This window comes from Anoplopoma fimbria, chromosome 11, assembly GCF_027596085.1.
Source record: "Anoplopoma fimbria isolate UVic2021 breed Golden Eagle Sablefish chromosome 11, Afim_UVic_2022, whole genome shotgun sequence".
Lineage (NCBI taxonomy): Eukaryota > Metazoa > Chordata > Actinopteri > Perciformes > Anoplopomatidae > Anoplopoma > Anoplopoma fimbria.
Window position 1 is genome coordinate 7,227,608 of NC_072459.1, and position 19,068 is coordinate 7,246,675.

The 19,068-nt window shown below is 38.4% G+C and overlaps 1 pseudogene; it reads right to left on the bottom strand.

The window, feature by feature from the left end:
• Nucleotides 1-1,463: 1,463 nt before the first annotated feature.
• LOC129098273 (myosin heavy chain, fast skeletal muscle-like) lies at nucleotides 1,464-17,685 on the bottom strand (annotated as a pseudogene).
• Between the last annotated feature and the right edge of the window lie 1,383 nt (nucleotides 17,686-19,068).

The following is a 19,068-nucleotide window of genomic DNA, read 5'->3' on the forward strand; positions in this document are numbered from 1 at the left end:
TTAAGTGCAGATTTAGTCAAATTTCCAGAAAATCAGCAAAATAAAATGCAAATCAAGGTCCATCCATTGCTGCTGAGTATTAGGTGGTGCGTTTAAAGTGTTGCAGAAGAAGAACAAGGTGGAGCAAGATGATGGAATAAAGAGCTCCAGTCAAACCTCAAATGTGGGAAAAAACTAAGTACGCTTACTCAAGTACTGTACTTAAGTACAATTGTGAGGTACTTGTACTACATTTTATGCCACTTTTGACATCTACTCCACTAGATCTCAGAGGAATATGTTGTACTTTTTACTCCACCACATTTATTCGAAGACATTAGTTACTTTACAGATTCAGATTTCAAGTACAAAGCATAATTATTTTAAATAAAACTTCCCAGCGACAAAAGTGGAAGTGTTTCTGAGCATTAATGTGAGGAAGGTTATCTTCAGATAACAGATCTGATGTTTTCAGCTCTTCAGTTTAAACTTGAGTGGACGTTTACTTTACAATTTGTATTTTATAGATACAGCAACGCTTTCACCTCAGACAAGCATAAAAAACTAAATTTGCATTTATTAATTTTTTTGCACAAATTGAAATTATGATACAACATCGAAACACACTTACGTTTAAGTTCTACACATAGTGGCTTTAAATATAAAAATGGTGCTAAATAATGAATGAGCACCAGGGTTTGTTTGCAGTGTGGTAGTGGATGTATGTTGCCTTAATTTCAATAAAATAAAATAAAAATCCCACTCCTGAATTCTTGTATTAATCCAGAGAGAGTATTATCATTACTATGATTGTTATCATTTTTATTTATTTATTTATTGCTGTATATAGAAGGGAAGTACATATGTTTACCTGTTAAGTGAGTGAACACAGGACAAATAACTTAAATTTTACAAACATTTATTATTTTTCTAAAACTAAGAACAACAGCAAAAGACAAAAAACTAAACTATGACTATGATTGAACAAAGATTAATTTAACCAGAATAATAAAAGGCTAATAAATATAATGGATTAACATGCTGCAATACTGCTTAGTTATTTAATTAAACGTGCTAATTAAGGAATATGTAACATGTTTTAGTATGTTATATATTTTAATAACCAGCAACCAGCTGTGTTACAGTAAACCTGCAGCCGCTAAAACACAATGAATAACTAATATGATACCTGTATAGAACATTATTATTCATAACAGAAGTCTTGTAAAACAAAAAGACATTTCTTTAATTTTATTTATGCTCCAATTAAAAGTCACATTAGTATTTTATTTTAGAGGAGATTTAATGTAATTTCATTATTTTGGGACAAATATTGTAGCTACAGATCATCTGCCTCACAACTAGATTTATTATGAAACTAAATATTTATGAATGAGTTACCACAGAGTTAATTCTGTGATGTTAATATGGTAAACTACTTTTTAAATAATTTGCTCTTCAACATTTCTGTCATGCACATTCATCTACTCGCCCTGTCCTTCTTGTGCCTGCAAAAGATGCAAAAACAGTTTATATTAATTCATGATTAAATAAAGAAGTTTATAAATATCATCAGCTTTAATTGTAGAAGACAAAAACGTATATTTATGGGAGAAAAAACGTGATCATTTCTTCTCAACTACTACTGTGAGTTCCAATCATACAGGCATAAATAACAGCTAATTATTAGTATATTTACTTTGCATATAAAATAAAAAAAAACACTCAGTACCTTTGTCCCTATTTCGCGGCTCTTTGCCCGCATCTTATTGGCCAGAGATTCGGCCACGTCGGCTCTCTCTTCGGACTCCTCCAGCTCGTGTTGAGCTTTCCTGAATCTGGCAATTTGCAGGTTCGACTGCTCCTCCTGTATTAGTCAGCGAGGGAGGAAGTATTCAGATCCATTACTGAAATAAAAGTACTAATACTGCACTATAATAATACTCCAATTTAAGAAAAAGTCCTGCATTTGAACCTTAAGTAAAAGAATGTAAGTACTTTTAGCTAAATGCATTCATAGTGCAGTAAAATGTAAAAAGTATCATATCTGATGTTCCTGAAATTAATATTACTGCTGCATTATTGCGTATGTTGCATGTTTTTAACTAGTTTAATCTACGTCAATGTATCATATTCTATAAGATCATCAGTTTGTAGCGTCTCTGTCCTGTGAAAACCACGTATCTCTAAAAAGAACAAACAGTCTATTTTCAGCTTTGTGATGATGCATTTCCAGCTGATCCAAGAGGTTTTTAAAGAGTTTATTTAACTAAAGCTGTCAGACAAGTACATTATTTACCTCTGAGATGTAGTATAAAGTAGCATAAAATGTAAATACTTAAGTAAAGTACAAGTACCTTGAATCTGACACATTACTGCACATATATTTCTGCAGATTGAGATTCACTCACAGCTTCTTCTGCGTGTCGTTTGTAGGCCTTCATTTTGTTCTGGAGCTTGTCGACTAAATCCTGCAGTCGGGTGATGTTTTTCTTGTCTTCCTCCGACTGAAAGAAGTCGAGACAAACTTCTGGATTCTGTCTTTCAGCATTTGATCTTTATACAGCACTGAAATGCTCGTTTAGGCTCAATAAATTACCTGGTAGCTTAGCTCCTTGACTTTTTTCTCATATTTACGGACTCCTTTGATGGCCTCCGTCAAGCGTTTCTGCTCGGCTTCAAGCTCGCTTTCCAGCTCACGGACCTGAGGAGCAAAATTCAGGATCGTTTGTATGATTTAAGGAATTTTAAATGTTAGAGTGAGCCTCCAGGATTTTTATAAGGACTTTTGTTGAACTGTTGAGGTCAGAAATATTACTCAAATAATATAAAGAAATACACAGTGTTCTGAGACAGATGCAAGATCCCTTTTTACCTTCAATGGTTGAACATGTGGTAACATTTTTGTAGATGAAGTATTTTACTCTGTGCTACATGTACTTTAATATATATTTTACATTTTATTTTATTTATTTTATAAGATAAAATAAGACTATAATGTCCTTTATTAGTCATTTGCTTAAAGGTACTGTGAGGAAATTTAACTGGCCATGAAGTGTTATGTTAATGATCTTCCCACGCTGTTGGACTTCATTATATTTTAACTTCTTGACTATATAATATCTTATATTTTCTTTTCTTTACTTGCAAGATGAGAGTTCTTTGTAGTAACTTTATTGAGCCCTGATGGAGTGGGAACATTTTTATTGCCAAAGAATGGTTCTCTGTAATTTTATGCGTATGGCAATAAATAACTTTAAACTATTTCTTAGTGGCCACTTCACGTACAAAGTAAATCCATAAGTATTGCCCATTTCAACAAAATTATATCTGTTGTAAAATTGTGTGCAGCAGTTTTTCTCATCATCTCCTCTGCTGTTTTTTAGTCAACTTTAACAATTATTGGTACCTAAGTCATATGTATAAGCGAGAAAATAAGAATCTCATGTTTTTTCTATATGAATGGCAGTAGTCACATTTTTAAAGGATTGGCCCTTTTTATTATGAGTGCACATATTCATTTAAAGCCACCCAGAAAGAATTATAGCATTTAATAAATAAATATATTGAATATAAGTATAAGTATTTAAGAAACTTAAAAGTCATAAAATCTCTGAATTTTTCATAATTCGATCTCCCTGATACGATCATTATTTTCTAACCTCATGTCTCTTTTAGTGCAGATTACAGATATAAAAATATTTCACATTATCATTATTATAATTACATAACGTGGCAGTAGAAGCAGTAAACATACCCGAGCCTCCAGTTTCTGAAGCTGTTTCTTCCCGCCCTTCATGGCCAAGTTCTCGGCCTCGTCCAGTCGGTGCTGCAGGTCCTTCACGGTCACCTCCAGGTTCTTCTTCATCCTCTCCAGGTGAGTGCTGGTGTCCTGCTCCTTCCTCAGCTCCTCGGTCATCATGGCGGCCTAAAGATGACACAACATAGATTTATAAAATGTCCTAAAGTTTGTGTTATAAGCAGAATGAGAACTTGTCAGAGCGCCGTACATCGGTGATGGCTTTCTTGGCCTTCTCCTCTGCGTTTCTCGCCTCTTGAACGGCTTCCTCGATCTCAGAGTGGAGACGAGTGACGTCGGCCTCCAGCTTCTTTTTGGTGTTCATAAGACTGGTGTTCTGGAAAAAAAAGATAAAACAAATGTAACTTCTGCAGATCCCCCCCCAAAAAAGTGTTTGTCCTATAAGTTATGTTAGTTCACCTGAGAGTGTAGGAGTCCTGAACGCTCGCTGGCGTCGACCAGCTCCTGCTCAGATGTTTTGCGGCTCCGCTCCGTTTGCTCCATGACGACTCGGAGCTCCTCGATCTCCGCCTGCATCAGAGCCGTCCGTCGCTCCATCATGCCGACCTGCTCCTTCATGTTGTCCTGTCCTCTGAGCGAATCATCCAGGTGGATTTGGGCGTCCTGAAAAAAGTATTTTTATTAAAGTACAATTTTGAGGAACTTTTACTTTAGTATTTTCTTCACATGCCAATTTATACGTTTACTCCACTATTTTCTAGAGAAAAATATGGTACTTTTTACTACACTATCTTTGAAACCACCACTAACATTTTACAAAGTTACATTTGAACTCATCTAGTTTGAATTTACCACAGAGTGTGAACGCATGAACTCTCTGTACCTTGAGTTTCCCCAATATGTTCCTCAGTTTTTGGTTAAAAACAAATCTTAATACAAGTTAATACAAGATGCTAAGAGCTAGTTTAAGGAGCTAAAGGTCATAATTCCCAGTATCTATTTTTTGTATTGCTATGAAAAACATCTCATTCAAAAATACTGTATTTGTTCAAGTTTCTCGCCAAAAACCATTGTTTTAATTCACCCTACGCAGAGTCTGAACGCATGAACTCCACGTTGTCGTACCTTGAACTGCCCCTGGAGGTTCCTCAGATGTTTCTGGGACTCGGCCGCCTGCCTGTTTGAGTGGCTCAGCTGGATCTCCATCTCGTTCAGGTCGCCCTCCATCTTCTTCTTCACCCTCAGTGCGTCGTTCCTGCTCCGCACCTCGGCGTCCAGCGTGGCCTGCATGGACTCCATCACCCGCTGGCTGTTCCTCTTTAGCTGGTCGATCTCCTCGTCCTTCTCCGCCACTTTTCTGTCGACCTCCGCCTTCAGCTGGTTCAGCTCCATCTGCGCATGCAGGATCTTGGACTCCTCTTGTTCCAGGGTTGCCTTTTAAAAAACACAGATTGTCACTTAAACCAATGCAAAATAAATATCTGAAGGCTAAGGTTGTTATCACACGTACCTCAGATTCTTCCAGACATGTTTGCATGTCGTATTTCTCCGTCTCCACCTGCTTCTTGAACTTCTCCAGCTCATGAATCATCTTCCCGCCTTCGCCGAGTTGTTCCGTGAGATCTGAGACCTCCTCTGTGTTTTAAAAAAACAATTACCGTTTAAGATAAAATGCTTCTCTCAAACAAAATGTTTTACCTCGATGAGATTTAATTTACGTTGCAGGTTTTTATTTTCCCTCTTCATCGTCTCCAGATGATCCAGCGCTTCCTCGTAGGAGTTCTTCAGTTTGAAGAGCTCGGTGTTCAGAGATCGAGAGTCTTTCTGAGAACTTTCCAGCTCCGCCTGAGTCTCCTCGTACTTCTGCTTCCACTCGGCTATAATCTGAATTCAGGTTAAACGTCAGCTCCTCTTAATAACTGATGGGATGTAAAAAGATTGATGTGGTTGGTAGGACAATAAATTACCTTGTCAAAGCTCCTCTGCTTCTTGTCGAGGGTGGCTGCTACACTGTTGGACCGCTGCACGTCCACCATCAGGTCCTCCATCTCGTTCTGAAGCCTCTGTTTGGTTTTCTCCAGCGAGGCGCACTTTGAGTTCACCGCCTCGATTTGTTCTTCGGCCTCTTGGAGGCGCTGAGCCAGCTTTTTCCTGTCAAAAAATTAAACCACTGTTATTAGAATTGTTAACGTTTGTTAAGAGAACAAAAGTATAACCAGAAATACTATTTAATTTGTCTTTTGGGTGTTTTGGTTGGTCATTTTTTTTAATGCTTTTTCATGCATAAAAAAAGACAAAATCGTAACAGTATCGTTCTTAGTAGACTAAGAATTTCTCTGGTCGAGGAAAGACGTACTTTGAATACAACAGATATTATAGATATTAATGGTTTTGCAAGTTTATGCTTTATTTTACAATAATAATAAATAATACATTCATAATTTTATTTTTTTCATTTTCTTTCCAGTTTTGCTGAAAACAACAATTTAAAATATTATATGTAATAGAGAATTTTTTTTTTAAATTATTATCACAATAGTTTCAGTTTCATTTGTTGTGTAGGTGAATTCCAGTAAGAACTCCATCCTTCTTACATTTATGTTGAACTGAATGCTTGCCTTGTCAAATGTTTTATATTTTACTATCTTGAGTTGATTACAAGACTAGATTGTGCAAGCAATTAATTGGAATTAATTAATTTGTGTACCAAATAAACACCCTATATTTTTCTTATTATAAGAAAAGAAATGCAGCGTACTTTACAAGAAACATCCTCAGACATCATTTAAATTTATTAGAAGATTATTAGGAAATTATGGACCTGAAAAATAAAGTCTTGCAATAAAACCAACATGAAAAAGCAAGCAATATATTTTTCAATGTATAAGTAATAAAAATAAATGAAGAAATAATATGTGCACTCTTTTCCTCTTCCTCCCATATAGGGACCATTTGATGTCTCATGTTAAAGCCTGATCTATTGATTTAACATCAGTGTGTGATTACTTTGCCTCCTCCAGCTCCTCGTTGCGTTGGATGGCGTCCGTCTCGTACTTGGTTCTCCACTGAGCCACCTCCGTGTTGGCTTTGGACAAACTGCGCTGCAGCTCGGCTTTGGCCTCCTGCTCCTCCTCGTACTGCTCTCTGAGGAGATCACAGTCGTGACGGGCCGACTGAAGACTGTGAGCCAGGGCGTTTTTAGCCTGTCGAGGAAGACAACCAATCAGGAGCTTCATGAGGAAGAAAAGCCAAGAAAAAGAAGAGCAATGTTTGGAAACCTTCGATTACCTTTGTTTCCTCCTCGATGAGTCGTTTTAACTCGTCGATCTTTGTGGTGAATCCCTGTTTTCCTCTTGTCAGCTGGGAGATGAGACTCTCTCTCTCTTCAATTTGTCGAGAATATTCAGCTACGATGAGTCAAACAAGAAAGAAGTTATACTTCATCTAAGATGCACATTTATCTCCACTACATTTATTTGATAAGTGTAGTTCAATAAATGTGCACACAAAACATATAAAGCAGTTTTAAAAATATGTAGTTTAAAAAAAATGTAACTACCCAACACTTTATACAAGTAGAGCTGAAAAAAATAAGTCCATTAATCAATTAGTCGATTGACAGAAAATTAAGTAGTTTGATAAGAATTGTACATTTAAAGATTTTGCTGTTTTTCCTTTAAATAATGTTAAAAATGTTAATGTTAAAGTAATAACAAATGCATTTCGCTTTTTTTTACACTATTTTACAAACCAAACAAGCAGTCCTTCAATGGAGAAATGAACCAGCTGATTAATTCATAATCAAATCAATCATTAGTCACTGTAAACAATAAAATCCTGCTTTTACATTCATTCATAAGTTATAATTATAATAAACTAATGATAGAATATACAATAGTAGACATTCACAGGAGATATTTTATACTTATTACACTTTAAGTACATATTCCAGATTACTTTTACTTAGATAACATTTTTCAATGCAGGACTTTTACTTGTAACAAAGTGTTTGTACTTTTACTTGAGTAAAAGGATCTACATTATTAACTCTATGAATTTTATGAATTTCAACAAGAAGAGAAACATAATTACCATTCTCAGTTTGAAAACGAGCTCTCTGATTGGTGAGGTCAGAAATCTGACGCATGTTTTCGTCGCTCTTGGTCTTCAGCTCCATGAGCTGATCTTCAATAGAGCGACACATCTTCTCCAGGTTCAACTAAAAGTGTGTGAAGGTAAGTCAGTTCTGGACTCTGTTTTGTCGGCTAAACAGCAAGTTAATTTACAACCAATTTCACTGTTAATTGGGTTTAAATCATTGGGTTTTTCTAGAGTTGTGACGTTCTCTCAAAGTCATATGAATATGTTTAAGGTTGTAATAAAACTGAGCTTTCTCAAATCCCTTTCTTGCCTTGACTTTCCGATAAAATTACATGTTTAATATTATCGTAAGTTTTTAGTCTTCGCTCAGGGAAATAGTGAAGTTCAATTAATGACCATCAGAGGGCGACAGATGTATAGAAGTCTATGAGAAAATGACTCTATTTCTCTCTTGATTTATTCCCTCAGTAAACATTGTAAACATCAGTTTATGGTCTCAATCTCTAATTTCAAGTCTTCTTCAATACAGCATGATGTTCATTTAGTAAATTATGGTCCATTTAGAGTAAAATAGACCATAAAGCACAGTATGCTTTAGGGCGGGGCTTACTGTGATTGATTGTCCACTTCTCATATCCAGTTTATGGATTTGATTCATCACGTTAGGGACGATGGTTAGCTAGCTAGCTATAGCATATAGCATACTGGAAGGGGGTTTCAGGACTGCAGCAATGTCTGTCTACTTTTTTCTCAACAGTTTTCCTTCTTACAAATTTTCCACAAGCGCCAGGATGGGAAATAATCTCAAAAGAAAGTTAGTTATGCAAAATCTTGTAATCTTTGACAAAAAACTCTGGGATTTATGTCTTAAAATGTAAGAAAGTGTCAGACTTTAGTCTTTCCAAAGTCTTTTCAAAGTCTTCTATAAATTGGTAGCCATTATGCTGATAGTATTTCAGGATTTAAAATAACTTACCTTGGTTTTCGCAACTGTTTCCATATTAACGTACAGATCGTCGATCTCCATCTTCATCTCGCTCTTTTCCTTCTCTAGTTTCTGCTTGATTCTCTGGAGGTTGTCGATCTGCTCCCCGAGCTCCGCCATGCTGTCCGCCTGCTTCTTGCGCAGCGCGGCGGTCGTGGCCTCGTGGTGCAGCGTGGACTCCTCCAGGTCGCGCCGCAGCTTGAGGAACTCGGCCTCTCGCTTCTTGTTCATCTCCACCTGAGCGGCGGTGGCTCCTCCGGCCTCCTCCAGCCGCTCGCTGATCTCCTCCAGCTCTCTGGAGAGGTCGGACCTCTGCTTCTCGATCTTCGCCCGGACGGCTCGCTCAGCCTCGATTTCCTCCTCCAGCTCCTCAATGCGAGCCTTAAAGCAAAAAAAAAAAAAAAAACATACCATGAGATTTGTCATCAGTCTGATTAATGCACAACTTTAATGTGAGTTTTATTACATGGAGCTCCTTCATCTTCTTCTGAAGCTGGTTATTAATTGTTTGCTCGTCTGCTATTTTGCTGAGCATCTGGTTGTTTTCAAATTCTTTCCTGCAGGGAAAAGAAGACACAAGATGTCAGCTCAAACACAAGATGTTTTATCCTCACACAAGCTGTGCATGATCGGTGCATCGAACCTACTTCTTAATCTTCTCCTCAGATTGTTGCTTGTCATTTTCTAGGTCCATCAGGGATTCTTGAGCGAGCTTCAGATCCCCCTCGAGCTTCCTCTTGGCTCTTTCCAGGTCCATGCGGATCTTCTTTTCTTGCTCCAGTGAACCCTCGAGCTTGAAAAGGAAATTGGAGAACGTTAATTAGGATGTCAAGTGACACAAGTGTGTTATTGTTTACAGAAACTCACGTCGTCTACTTGTTGTTCCAGTTTAGTCTTGGCTTTGGTCAGAGTGTTGACTTTGTCTTCCTCGACTTGGAGATCATCCAGAGCCTGTTGATGAGCCTCCTGAAGGGCTCTCTTCTCTTTGGTCAGTTTCCCAATGTTTTCATCCTGACCAGCCAGCTCCTCCATCAGGTTTTTAACCTGTAATAAATAGTATGCTTTATTACACAGTCATTATAGAGAAAAAACACAAAGTACAACCAGAAAGCATTCAGAGATGCCAATACCAAATCTGATCAGGAAAATGAAAGGCCTTGGTACTCGGTTTAAATGTCAAAAAAATATTCTTGACCACCAATTAATTTAGAATAAAAAGTAACCAAATATCAATAAATAGATTAATAAATAAATAAAATAAATGTGGGTATTTAAAAAAGAATGAAAATAAATTTTGCAATGAAAAATACAGAAGTAAAAGTCCTGCATTCCAAATGGTAAATATACAATAAATAAAGATAAAAATAATTGTGGTTTCAGGTGCAATTATGACAATTTATGTAAATCAGCCCACGGCCATTTTAACATTGCAACAAATTAATTAGAATTGTTGGAGAATACCAAGACTGAAGAAAAAAAAATTGGGCTTGGTGCTGGAATTAACTGTTACATACTAATCTGACAATCAATTCTTCAGGAGTTTCCAAGTTTGGATGAAAATTTTGAAATAAGTGTTAAAATCTAACACATCAACTAGAAATGTAGAGTAGAGGTTGTAAACAAAAATGCAAAGAGCATGCAATAACCAACTTCTATTGTATTGTTTCGTTGTTTTTGAGATACATGGAGGTAACAACCAAACAGTACAGGCCAAATCACAAACCTTGTTTTCCGTGGCATGTTTCTCCTTCTCCACTTTAGCCAGAGTTATCTCCAGGTCGTCGATGTCTTTTTTGAGTTCGGAGCATTCGTCCTCTAGCTTCCGCTTCTTGGCGGTCAGCTCGCCGTTGGTTTCCTCCTCATCCTCCAGCCTCTCGGTCACCTCTTTGAGTTTGGCCTCCAGCTGGATTTTGCTCTTGATCAAGCCTTCGCACCTCTCCTCTGCATCGCAAAGATTTTCTGAGTCCTAAGAAGAAGAGAAAACACAGAGAGAGCACCACTAATGTTTGATGGTTTGGATGATTTAACTGATCAGTGGCTTTCATTTGCGATGTCACTCACAGACTGTACTTGCAGAAGGAGGTTATTTTTCTCCTGCAAAAGAGAAACCATCTTCTCTTCAAGATCCTTCCTCTTGGACTCTGCCTTCCCCAGATCCTCTTTACATTTGACGAAGTCCACTTTCATCGTCACCATCTCCTTTTCGCTCTCTGCGCTCTTCAGAAGTGGCTTTATTTTAAAGAACAGCTTCATCCACGGCCAGTGTTTCACATTCATGAAGGAGCGCAGGTTGTACTGCAGAACCCAGACGCAGTCTCTGTGAGATAGGCAGTAACAAGTTTTAGTGGCATTGGTTTAGTTTCAATCGTAGTAGAAGAGAATTCTTGGTGCTGATCTTACTTCTGAACAATTAAGTTGGAGATTTCTTTCCTCGTGAGATAACCTCGACACACTGCTTGTGTCTGGGTCACGAGAGAAACTAGTTTTTCATCTCGTAGCTCCTCCAGAGTGCCGAGTAAGCCCGCTTTGAAGAACACCTGCAACAATAAGGTGTGGTGAAGCTGCATGAAATGAATCAATGTGTTTCTTGTAAATGCTAAAGTCATTACGCTGTGTTGCCAAAAGCTTTTAGAAGATAAACCTATGAGGTATTTGGACACATACCTTTGTTGCCCCAAATCTGTACTGAGTGTGGTCGAGGTCAATCGAACCCAGAAGCTTCTCGCAAGCTTTCTTTCCATCGATGAACTGTCCCTCTGGGAAGGCACTGGCATTCAGGATTTTGTATCTGTTCAGAGTTGGAGAAAGATAGATTATCACAAACTGGAATAGCTCTTAGTATAAATTAATTTAGGAATCAATGCCGACCTCTGCTTGAAGTCAGCGTAAATAATCCTGCTGGGGAATCCCTTCCTGCAGATCCTGATACCCTCCAGCACACCGTTACAGCGCAGCTGGTGGATGACCAAGTGATTTTCCATGATACCTACAATGAAGTCAACATGAACGGATTCGCATCAGAGAATTTCAACACTTACACCAACAGGAGCCTTTGTATTTGAAGTTTCTATCGTGAATTTGTACCTGGTGTTTTGATCTCATTTGGGATCAGGCAGCGCACAAAGTGAGGGTGGGTGCTCCTCAAGTTGGTCATTAGTTTTCCGAGATTTTCCTGCAGGAGATTGATTGTGATTAGATCTTTGCAGGACTGGAAAGTCACATCTAAAGCAGATTATCATCACTTCTTTACCCTGAAAACTGCAGACACCGTCTGAAACGAGCCGCCCTTCTTCTTCGCTCCTTTTTTGCACTTTTGCCACCAGCATCTCCACCCGATTCTACAAAGCAGACAGAAGAATTATTTTATATTTGCCAGCGAATGAAGCCTGGTTTGTGTTGGGGGGATCTTTTAATAATCATTCCCTATGACGTTAATTATTCCAAATCTTTGCTAATGTTTTACCTCCTTCAGTGCCAGAAAATGAAGCGTACAAGAAAGACAGCAGTTTCATTGATGACTTCTGGTAGAGCTGCACCACCGACTCATTCAGAGGGTCTTTGTTCTTCTCCAGCCAGCCGGTGATGTTGTAGTCCACGGTGCCGGCGTAGTGCAGCAGAGTGAAGTGAGCCTCGGGTTTCCCTTTCACCACCTTTGGCTTTTGGAAAGCATTGTTTTTTCCAAGATGCTGGTCGTAGAGTTTGTTCTTAAAAGAAGTGTCTGAGGCCTTGGGGAACATACACTCCTCTTCGAGGATGGAGAAGATCCCCATTGGCTGTTGAATGTATCACAGACATACATTATACATGTTGTCTAAAATTACATAACATCTAAAGAGATGTGCAGTAGATTCATCCTACCTTTTCAATGAGCTCGATGCAGGCTGCTAGATCCATACCGAAGTCAATAAACTCCCAGTCGATCCCCTCTTTCTTGTACTCCTCTTGCTCCAAAACAAACATGTGATGGTTGAAAAACTGTTGCAGCTTCTCGTTGGTGAAGTTGATGCAGAGTTGCTCCATGCTGTTGTACTGAAGACAAGAATCAACTCATGACACGTCAACTTTAAAACTGAGAATCATCACCATCGACCGACCAAAATGAATTTAAAGAGTCCAAACTCACATCAAATATTTCAAATCCAGCGATGTCCAGCACCCCGATGTAGAACTGCCTCGGCTGCTTGGTGTCCAGCATCTCATTGATCCGTATAACCATCCATAAGAACATCTTCTCATAGACAGACTTGGCCAGAGCACCAACTGCATTGGTGACCTGATCGGGAGATTTTGAGGATGCATGAATCAGTAACACAAAATCTAGATTTTAAAAAAATGAAAATTAGGTTATTAAACGTGTCCAAACTGGACATGATTTGAGGAGTTTAGGTGGTTTGTAAGGTTTAGCCTTAACCAATCAGTATTGAGTGAAATATCTAAAGACTTTAAGGCTCTAAAAGACTCAGGCAGATTCCTAATTCAGTAAAATTAAGTATTCAGTGACGTCAACGATAAAAGCTGGTTGAAATTCTTTAAATGCTAAGGAAAGCATTTAAAGAATTTCTTGCATCCTTTAGCATAGGAAACACTGGACAATCCAGTGTTTCTTATGAAAAAGAGATAATGCAGTCCCACAATTTCTTGCGGCAGCAACATTCACCTGTAAATAACATTCGTCCTAACTGAATTGTACTTCAATTTCTCACTGTATCCAACTGATTTTCTATGTTATAAAGTTGCTTTGTGGCCATTTTTCTGGCGCTATTTTAATAAATGTATATAGCAAACTATTCGAGAAGATGACTTCAACATTCTTAATCAGATCTACAACACTTGGAGACAGTAACAGCACACAGACCTACAGTGTATGATTTGCTGAACAAATGTCAGGAACCAGGTTACCTGTTAAAAACACAGTGGACCATTTGACACACTGGTTTAGTTAGCAACTGATGAAATGTTTCCAGATAACGTGAGAACTTAAATTCTTAGCTTTGATAACCCAACCTGACCCAAACACCAGGGATAAATTCAACATTACTTTTGTAACCGTTCATGACAAGGTGTCCCGGTATTAAAAGTATCTCTTTTCAGCATCATCTTGTGCATTCTTTTCTTATATAAGTTCACCTCATTGTGCATTATCACTCTTTAAATCCTGGAGCAGTCTCAGTACCTGGGGGACAGTCTGACCCTTGGTGACGTATTCATTCCCCACTTTCACTCGTGGGTAGCAGAGGCCTTTCAACAAGTCAGCAGAGTTCAGAGCCATGAGGAACGCCACTTTGTCCGCCACTGAGAGACAAACAAGACATTTCCTTTAATATCTTCTGCAGTTTTTTCTTGGACAACAAGAAGACTTAAAGTGAGAAGCTTCACCCTCTATGCCATCGGGCTCCGCCTGCTCCTCCCGCTGCTTCTGCTTGAATTTCATGTTCCCATAATGCAACACGGCGCCAGTCAGCTTGTAGATGGACAGTTTCTCATCGTTGGTGAAGCCCAAGACATCAGTGGCGGACTGTTACGTTAAATTCAGAGTTAGCTAAAGTCAACAAAATGCATTAAAGTGATTGATAAGAGGAAGCTCACATCTGTGGCCATCAGCTCTTCTTTGTCGTCGATGCTGGCCACAGTGATCTGCCCCTGACTGATCATGGGGAAGTCATATGGGTTTGTTGTTATGAGGAGCATTTCTGAGGAGAGACACAAAAACATAATTCATTTGTTTATCCTTCAAAATATCTGCCATAGATATGACATCCTCGCCGTACCTATAAGCTCTGCTTTGTGTCCGGTCATGATCTGATAGAAGATGTGGTAGCTCCTCTCTTCAGACAGCTGGAACGTCACTCTTGACTTCTCCAGCAAATCTGCATTTAATTACACAGCAAATTACGATTTTTGGTTGTCAAGTATGCAGATATGGAGCATTATTAATGTGGAAAAACAAACTTACAGGTTTCAATATCAGCAGAAGCCAGTTTTCCTGTGCTTCCAAAGTGAATTCTGATGAATTTACCCTGTGAAATACATCAAATCCTCTGTGAATTTGCACAAGAAAAGTTTATTATAAAGATTTAAGGGTTTATCTAAAGACACAGTTCACACAGTTCCTGCACTACTGGACCAACTCTCTCTGGTTCAAAGATCAAATCTTGAGATCTCACACTTACAAATCGAGAGGAGTTGTCATTCCTCACAGTCTTGGCATTCCCGAAAGCCTCCAGCAGAGGGTTGGCTGAAATGATTTGATCTTCCAGTGTCCCCTGCAGAACACAGCCAGCTGAATCACAATCTCATTGTAGTTTTATGTTGTTTTTCTTTCTCAGCCTCATATCTTGTTGGGGGATTACCTGTATTTTGCCAGACGATTGCTCCTTCTTGTCGCCACCAGCCACTGCGATTGTCGCAAAGTACTGGATGACACGCTTGGTGTTGACAGTCTTCCCTGCACCAGATTCTCCGCTGTGAAAACACATCAAAAAGAAAAACATACGGAAGATCAGAATCAGAATCACCTTTTTTGGCCATGTACCTCTATGTACAAAGGAATTTGTTTCCAGTTCTTCCACTCTCGACATACATACACAGAAATAGACAAAAAACATGGACAACAAATAAGAATAATGATAAGCATAAACATTTAACTACTAAGTACACATGAATAGAAAACAGATTTAATATTGACTGAATTGAACTGAACACATTTTTTAAAATAGCATGCAACCCGACTCACGTGATCAGGACAGACTGGTTCTCACGATCTGTTGGTAATAAAAGATAAGCTTCAGTGATTTTAGTGATGTTTTTGTCTCAAAGTGTCTAATGTGACAAAAGTGACTCAAGGACTTAAGCTGAAGACTTAATTGCATTATAATAATTGCATTGAGTATTTGCCCCAGAATATTGATTAAACACAATTAAAATGTATGCTTTCAAATCTAACACATAGTAACACTGCAGCCCAATTAAATAAATATAGAAATATAGTTTCAACTAATTGTTTTAACACAGTTGTGAGAGATTTCCATCGTATCTTTAGTACTGATATGTCTGTAAATTTGTTTAAACAAATCCAGACGTTGACCTTTTAAAGTCAAAGTCTCACGGCTCTGAAATTCTGCAAGAGGCTCAAAAACTCCACACTCTTTCTTACCTGTAAGCATATTTTGATATGCATTATCAGAGACGGAGAAAATATGCGGCGGGGCCTCCATCCTCTTCTTCCCTCTGTAGGCCGACACCACCTTTTGGTCGTAGACCGGCAGCCACTTGTAGGGGTTTACAGTGACACAGAAGAGCCCAGAGTACGTCTGCAGATGAGAATATATTGTAGGTGAGGAAAGAAAGTGAGCATCAAACAGAGAGGTAGAAAATGTCCCTCTGACTACGTACATAAATCATCCACGCTGCATAACGATCTTTGAGGTTAAATAGCACAGAGGGCTCATTGAGGTGCGTCATCATGACCATGTCCTCAATCTTGTCGTACTTTGGGGGATTCATGGGATGGCAATCTTCCTCCTTGACTGTTACAGTCTGCAAGAAAAAAAAGTGAGAAGAGAAGATGAAATTATATTGAATGGAGAAAAAAAAAAAGGATGTTCCTGCTGCAGAACTAATGGGATCCATCAGTAAGGAAAGAAAAAAATAGCATATGAGAAGGTAGACTTCTCATAAGTAGGCTCCCTTAAACAAAAAAGCACCAAACCAGCTGAGGCTTAAAGTCACATACTGGTGTTTTTGAATGTTACAGCCCATTTACCAAAAATCATGTATTCTTTAAGTCACACTAACCAGTTTTAAAGCATGCAATAGACCTTTTTACAGTAAAAACCATGTACGCAAGTGTGCGGAAGTTATGCAACACCTTGTCAATCTACGTAAGACCATTACCTGTGAAAGCAACCTAAACAAAGTGACTTTTCAGATCTGTTTGCTATTAGTGAATGGGTAGAATACATTAGCAAGAAGTCCGATATTTACTGTCCAGATATAAACATGTATCTGGTGGAGAAACCTAGTGTTTAACGTTACACCAGAGAGACATTACGAGCTACAAGTCACTAGATGATCCAACTCTGTTATCTGTGTTCATGTACAGAACGTAAAAACACCCTGACATCAAATCAGAGGTCTCAAGTTTTAAAATTGGCGCCTCAAACAGTCCAGTCGTCAACACGTTGAAATAATGTTGTTGACCTCTGAAAAAAAGGCTTCAAACTGTTTTAAATACATACTAATTCGTGTTTATTTTTCACACCAAACATTTACGAAAGTTACTACGAGCAATCAAAGATGCAATCATTTGGAGGTTACCAGTTAACATGGTCACTGGTTAAACTGAAACAACTGTTGCTCTATAATGTTCGTGAACCTGTTGGAATTCTGTAGAACTTGAGTTTGCTGTTGGAATACACCCAGACATTTTGATGCTGCTAAGAGTTTTAATTCAATGTTTAAAGCTTGCTTATTCGTCTAGATGGCTGGTGCAAAACGTGCATGCTTTTGTTTTTATGATATTGGCTGTAAAAGGTTCCATAGTGTTTTTTTCATACCTCTAAGCAGTGACTGGTTCTAGTTTATTTCTGGAACAAATTAGTTTTAATGTTTTGAGTTATATTTTTGCACTAATTCAGTTGCATGCAGACATATTTACCTCCTCAGCTTCAGTCTTCACGGTGACTTGGTCACCATCTCTGTTCTGGATGAGACCTTTGATGTACAGCTCCTTGGCATCGGGCACAAAGCAGGCTGTTCTGGCATCGAACGGCCGGTTCTGAGCCTCAACCCTCTCCTTCTCAGGTTTGCGGAGAAAGATGGACGCCGGCCCATACTGGGCCATCTCGGCATCAGAGCTCATGTTGATACCTGAAGGTAAGAAAAAGCAACAAAGTGAGTAAGTAAGTGCAATTAATTTAACATTTCAAAAGATTTCTAATGTAATTTGTATTTTACTTACCGGGTTTTTACACCCCAGTAGAATTGAATCAAAGCCACCAACGTTAAAGAGGCCAGAGAGTTAAAAAAATGATCTCACCAATGGTCAGTAAGTGTCAGGACTCTAAATGAACACCAGCAGGAGGTTGAGGCTCCTTTTATCAAGACGAATGTCCTGCTGAAGCCAACCGGACACTCTAAACTTGGCAATGTCACTCCATTCAAATGTCAATCAAGTCGCATTAGCTCTACACTTAAATATGGCACAGGATCTTGAAGTGGTAATAGGAACATGTCAGCACGGACAGGTGATGATCCTCAGGCACTATTTTTACATGCCTTCCATACTGTCATTAGCTACTTAACGTATGTTTAGTATTTGCTGCTCAGTGGGACTACAGCTCATGTTTAATGTATAATGAGCTGCTGTTTTTAGTGTGATATTGTTGACTTAGAGACAGAAACGTGTTATCGTGTGTTTTTATGGGTACAAACCATACGTAACTCAGTGTCTCCATGTTGCATCATGACCTTTATGTTCATCCTGGACTCGATGACCACCTGCTCATTCGCCTCCAAGGCACCTTGCTTGGATTAACTGGATTAAACTCAAGACAGATGTCGGTACAATGTCAACATTACTTTTTTTGGAACGCTTCATGAGAAAAATAACTTTTTGTTCTGTGTACAAATCAGAATATTTCTTATTGGGGAGCTCAACCGAAATTGTCTTTAGGTTGTTATCCTGCAACAAAGGCAATGAGGCTCAGGATTGTTTTATATTGTTTCATTTATTCCATTTCTTTAAAATGTCATCTTAATTGGCTACTAAAAGATTTCACAGCTGTTTACTTAATTCAATTAGTATCAAATTATTTTCTAAATTCAAAAGGCTTCAAACAGTCACTGCATTTAAATAAGATAAATAGTGGCGCATCATCAACATAAGGATTAGATAACATAAAAAGATGACTAAAATGGCTTAAATGTAAGTTGTACACAGAACAGGAATGGGCCAAGGATCGAACCCTGTGGCACACCACCACTTAAAGTAATATAAAAAGACGCTGACCTTGATAATAGAGATTTTTAATAGTGGACAAAGACTAAAACCTAGTGGCACACACATTTATTTACAACAAATAGTACTTTTCTCTGCTGCTTTTCAATTGGTTTTCAAACCATAACTCATTAGTCTGCAACATATCTCATGACATTGATTCCATGCCAAGGTTAGCGATAGCCAGCAACTTTGGGGCACGTCGTCTGGTTTGTCTGTTTGTTTACAAGTTAACACATGGCGGCG